We start from the raw sequence: 6,174 nt of genomic DNA on the forward strand, positions 1-6,174 counted from the left end.
GTCACTCTGAAGGCAGAAGAAGGGTCTGCACTGTGGTTGCTTAAAAATAGGCCTCCATAAGTTGTAAAAGCAGTTCTTAGAACACTCCCCCAGAGGCCCTGAAATGCACCTTCATATCCTGCACGAAGCTGCAAACATTATCTGGGACTGAGCCAAAAGCAAATTTCTGGAGTGATTTATAAGACCATTGAGCATTGAGCCATAAGCATTTTCAGGAGTGAGCTATAAGCCCACCCAGAACTGAGCTGTCAGCAAGCACTTCAGAACTGTGTCTGCCACACAGAGTTGGGCATGGGTGTGTTCCTGGGGACTTTAGGACTCCAGTGGTCCAGGACCAGGTCCTATCTCCTGATGTTTACTCAGAGCTGGACACCTGATGGTTCTTGAGACTGGTGTGGCAAGCACAGACATCCATCTTTTAATCCTCCACACTCGTCTCCAGCATCCTGATGATATGCTGGTAGGTGTCTCTTTGACCTGCCATGAATAACGCGTCCTCACGTATTCCCTTCCATTGGTCACGATTTCCTTTTCCAGCGCGGGATCGCTAACTAGTCTCTTTGCCAACTGAATGAACTCATGAGGGTTTGAAAACAGCAGTGCTGTGACTCTGTGCTCCACCACAACCTAGTTCCCGGGGATGTTCCTGGCTAACACGGGACCTTCCAAATCCACTGCCTCCAAGATGGCGGCCGACATGCCTTCGGAGACTGAGCTGTTGACCTTATCGCAGCATGCAGATCCTCCAGGCACATCTCTTGGATCAGCCGCACCCCTGCAGCCCTCCTCACCCGGTCTTTCACTTCTCTTGTAAACGCTGAATCTACCTCAGGACCCACAATCACCATGTAAACATGGCTTCTTGATGCCATTCTGAGAATGTGTCTACCAAGTATAGAGTATCCTTCACTGGTCTGAGTCCACATATTACAAGGAATACTTACAGGTTGTCAGCACTTTGGTCAATCTCCACTGCACCTATGCTGTGACAGCCATGGCAAACCTGGCTTCCGCCAGAACCTTTCCCATGACTTCATTTTTCTCTTTCTGATTGGAATCTTCATTGAAATCAGTTCTACCAAAGATGACCCCAAAAGGAATGCCATGACCTTGCAGAAGTCCGCCTCTTAGGTAGGAGGGCTAGCGCTTCTTCCTGGTTCTCAGCTGTGATGAGGTTGGCAATTTCAGATGGGCTTTCAAAGGCAAAGGCATCTCTCAGAATATACACGTGGCCTGCAGCTCCTAGGTGGTCCCGCAGGCGCCCAGCCATGTCTGCGTTGCCAGTGTGAGGCCACAGCTTCGACAGGAACAGGAGCTATGGCCAAGGACTGGGCCACAGGCCCTGGGGGGTATGGGGGGGCAGGCGTGCATTCGATCCAGGCAGAGCCTACAGGTTCAGGAGCAGGGAGGGCCAGGGGGAAGGGGAGGGAGGGAGGGGACCTACATGAAAGGGAGGGGGGAGGGAAGGGAGAAGGGAGAGATAGTCTTTGATTTTAAATGGGATATTTTATGCAGTTTAAGCCCACCCACAACACGCAACAAATGTTCCAAAATTTAGACAGCCTTAATAATAAAGACCAAAGGATTTGTGTATAAATGTACACAAATACATAACATTAGCTACGCAACTGTTACCTAATGGATGATCTAGTGGGTACGTGTGTGTGTGCATGTGTTCCATGCACATGAGTGCGCTGATGCATTCACATGGACATGGGAAGAACAGAAGAGAACGTCCCATTCCTCCTCGGATTGCTCTCGGCCTTCCTACCTTGAGACAGCAGCAGCTCAGCAGTTCAGTCAGGCTGGCTAGCTAGAGTGTTCCCAGGATCCACCTGCTCCCCTTCCCCACACACAGTGCTGGGGTTCAGGTGTGTGCAGCAATTCCTGGACTTTGCACGGGTGCTTGGGATTCACTCAGGTACTCATGTTTGGATGGCACTTTCTTTTGTGGGCATGTCTGCATTCAACACAGCAGTTTCCTGCAGAATGTATATCCCTATGCAAAGCAACAACCGTGTGCTTCAACATACATTTAAAGCTACTGTGCGTTTTAAAGTTATGTAATGAATCCAAGCTTCTTTGGTTAAATAATACACAGAAACATGGAATCTGGTTTAAATGATTATGTATGTTTTAGTTTGTTTTTTTTTTTTCTTTTTTTGTTTTTGTTTTGTTTTTGGTTGTTTGGGGGGGTGTTGTTTTTGTTTGTTTGTTTTTCAAGACAGGGTTTCTCTGTGTAGCCTTGGCTTGTGTAGACTCACTTTGTAGACTAGGCTGGCCTCAAACTCACAGAGATCGACCTGCCTCTGCCTCCAGAGTACTGGGATTAAAGGCATGCACCACCATGCCCAGCATGATTCTGTATGATAATAATAAATAATAAAGGGAGACGGATGAGAGTGAAACAACAGTTTAAGTGTGTGTTTATCTATATTAAACCATTCTTGGACTATCCTATCTTCTTGATACTTGTTACCATGGAGTTAGATGGGTATTTACCTGAAATGGAAAATAAAGCCACGGACCAAGGTTCAGTTAGTAGGTATTTGCCTAGCATGCATGAGGCCCTGGGTTCAATCTCCAGAGCCATACATGGTACACAGAGAGGCAGAGACAGGAGGGAGAAGACTCTGTTGTAACGTGCTAACCCCTCCGGCCCCCACCAATCAAATCTGCTGCCCTCATCATGAGATCAACCAGCCATTAGTGTTGATATGGCCTTCTAGGAGGAGGGGTGAGCAGGGTCATTGAGCCCTAACCTGAATATCCATCCATCCTCCTTGCCAGATGCATGGTCCCAGCTGTATCTGGCCTCAGGATCTTGGGTCCAGGCTAAATTTCAAAAGCTAGGAGAGATTAGGGGAAGGGGTCTTCATCCACGGACCTGTGGGAAAGCCATCATCCATGCTAGGTGAAGACTTGCTGGTGAGAATGCTTAGGTGTCATACGCACTCCTGTCAGAAACCCCACACCCATGCTCTGTAATAAAACCTGGCAAACTCATTGGCTCCCTATGGTGAACTACAGCAGAGTCAGACTTCGGTTATCTTTGACACCTTAGTGGCAGGAAAGAGACACTGTTTACATTTCCCCAGGGAAGGAAATTTAGTGACAGAGTTTGTCTCAAAAGCAAACAAAAAGGGGGTTGGAGAGATAGCTTACTGGCTGTTCTTCCAGAGGTCCTGAGTTCAATTCCCAGCAACCACCTGGTAGCTCATGACTATCTATTCAGGGGCCTGATGCCCTCTTCTGGCATGCAGCTGTACACACAGACAGAGCACTCACATACATTTAAAAAATGACGATAAAATAAGATCAAACAAACAAACACAATACCAAACCTATGGATTAAACCAAACCAAAGTGACAATAATTTTTATAAGCATAATTTTATAAGCATAATTTATAAGCACAATTATTTAAGGCCTGGTGTTAAGTGTTTATGTCTCCTTTTCTTTCTCTTCTGGGGACCTAGGATAAGCATCTAACTGAAGAAGTCTCTTGCTTGTAACCTCTTTGTGTCGTGCACTTCACTAACTTCTTAAGATTTAGGATTCTTGCTTTTCGTTAATCACTTCCCTGAAACCTTGGACATGAGCAACATATGGGCAGGACAGCTTCTCCCTTCGTCCATTCCTTGTTTGTTATGCTACGTGCCAGATCCACCTGACAAATGGCAAGACCTTCTGAATGCCCAAACCTTCCCATAAATCCTTTTCCGGGGCATTGTTACCTGCATCATCAGCCCATATATCAGGCGATAAGCACCGAACTTGGCATCACCACGTACAGACAAGATGCCTCGGAGGCTGCAGCGTCTCCTAAGTGCAGAAACTATAGCCGTGACCCGAAACTGGGAGGTAAAAAGGCTGCTGTGGTAGTATCTCCATACTCATCAACACAGAAGGATATCTGGAAGATTGGGCTATTATCAAAAATACCTTGTTTGCAAGAGGTTCCCCCCCCCCCATGTACTGTTTTGATGGTAGTAGAGAAAGAGCTAGTTCTTCATATAATCGCTGATCACTACCTTGCTCACCCAATCTTTTATAACGGAAATATAGCCTAACAGGCAATTTCCTCTTCCACAGTCCCTAAAAGGCACATGGGTCTTTGCGACAGAACACACCAGCTTAGCTCCGCATTCACTTTGAAGATGTGTATCAGTCTGTCCTGCACACTTTCTGTTCTGGCACTCGTGTCTGCTTTCCAAAAAGAGCATATGAGAGTGCAATTTCATCAACATTAAAAAAAAAAAATTGCTATGCCATTCAATCTTTTTTGTCAATAGCTTTCTTTGTGGGCTCGTGCACTTTCTTCACAGGCTTTTCAGCATTCTTAGGAGACATTTGCATATAATAACGTGCAGAAACTGACAAGATAGCATGGAACATGTTGGGGCTGTGTTTGCACAAGACGCAGGATTATCAGGAGAAGAGCTGAAACTCTCCTGCAACGCATTCTCAATTTTCACCCTTGAATATGTGTACAAATCAAACAGTTCCAGTGAGACAGTGCAGATTTTTTTTCCTAAGGAGCTTTCCATGTACAGAGTGAATATGTAGCAAAAATCTGTTCAATTCCTTTTAAAGCAAATATTTGCACAGTAGACTCAGATGGCGCAGGAGTGCCTGTTACAATAGGAGAAAAACAAAAAGATACAGTTTAGCAGGAATCAAAGTAAGCATTAACTACCCCCAAAATTGAGACAGAGGAACTTCAATTCTTGGGGAAGGGGGCAGCTATCAAGTGTGTATCATGGATTAAATGGGTAAAATAGATACATTAGTCAAATAAAATGCCACCTGCCTGGACTAACAGTGGCCACACCTGAAGCACTTAAGCATGTCAGGACGTTCCATCCATTTGCTTTACAAGGCTCTGAAAGCTGTGACACAGGGACCAGTGACATGGCTCAGCAAGTAACAGCACTAGTCCCCAAGTCTGACTTCCATCCTCAAGATCCACATGATAGAAAGAAAAAACCTGACTGTGCCTCAGATTATCACAGGACCTCAACACTAGAGCTGTGGCATGCGCCCCCACCCTACCCGCAGCACACACAAATAAATAAACGTAATTTTTAAACACAACAGGACATTGAGACATTATTTTCTTAGCCATTTCAGTGGAAGCCACATGGCGTTTACGAAGAAGATCAAATAAACAAAACTATTATCGGGTGTAGAAAAAGGCTTTATAAAAGAACTGACGGTGGGTGGGCAAAGAGGGTAAGCAAGGAAAACTGCAGCTATACTTGGGTAGCTGTGTTTCTTACTGTCAGAATGGCCTTTTGATATTAAAGTGCCTCCAGGCTGTAAACGGGTCCTTCCCACTGTATCAGAAACTGAGGCCCAAGAAGACCTTCCAGGTACTGCAGATAAGCTCTAATGCAGAGAGCGATCTGCATCCTTAGACCCTAACTGCCCTTTATACTAATGTGATTTTGACCCAATCTCTTGGAGGCTTTCCAAAGAATCATGGGAAGAGATGTCCTACAAGAGAAGTCTAGTCTACCATGATTTGGGAAGGAAAAAATGTCAGAGCAATGCATAAATATGCCTCCCACCCTCATGAATATTCATAAAATCTTTAAGATCCACAATGTAGAACCACTGAGCTGCCCGCTTTGGGACTGCCCATTCCAATCTCTCTTGGCTCTGTTTCACTTCACTAAGCAAGCTTCTTTTTGAACTGTATCTCTTGGCTGAATTTTCTCTCAAGAAAACAAGAACCAAGAGACTCCCCATGACAAAGCCAAGAAGGAAAACTGGGAAAGCCACTTATGATAGCACACACAGGAAATCCCAGCATTCAGAAGGCTAAAGAGGGGCTGGAGAGATGGCTCAGTGGCTAGGGGCACTAAATGCTCTTCCAGAGGGCCCGGGTTCCATTCCCAGCACTCACATGGCAGCTCAGAGCTGTCTGTTAAGTCCAAGATCTGACATCTTTACCCAGGCATACATGCAATGCAGAAGGCTGAAGAGGAAGGAGTGGACATTTTAATGCCAACCTGAGATACGTGAGGAAATCCTTTCTTACTCAAAGAAAAGGATGAGAAGCTTTAGTTCCACACTGTAAAGAAGGAATGCTATTGTCTCCTTGCCTTGAATTTGGAGGATGGCTTTCAAGGGAATTATTTAGAAATTCGACATTCTGGAGTGAGAACAC

General features: G+C 45.4%; 1 pseudogene across 1 annotated transcript; it reads right to left on the bottom strand.

The window, feature by feature from the left end:
• Positions 1–418: 418 nt before the first annotated feature.
• Positions 419–4,225, bottom strand: LOC311590185 (glycosyltransferase 1 domain-containing protein 1-like; annotated as a pseudogene). Its single transcript has 4 exons — positions 4,043–4,225; positions 3,737–3,856; positions 983–1,315; positions 419–885 (listed from the first exon to the last, which is right to left on the bottom strand). The product of its transcript is annotated as a glycosyltransferase 1 domain-containing protein 1-like (transcript).
• Between the last annotated feature and the right edge of the window lie 1,949 nt (positions 4,226–6,174).

The sequence above is a fragment of the Acomys minous genome (genome assembly GCF_964271855.1).
Source record: "Acomys minous genome assembly, chromosome: 19".
In the NCBI taxonomy this organism is placed as follows: Eukaryota; Metazoa; Chordata; class Mammalia; order Rodentia; family Muridae; genus Acomys; species Acomys minous.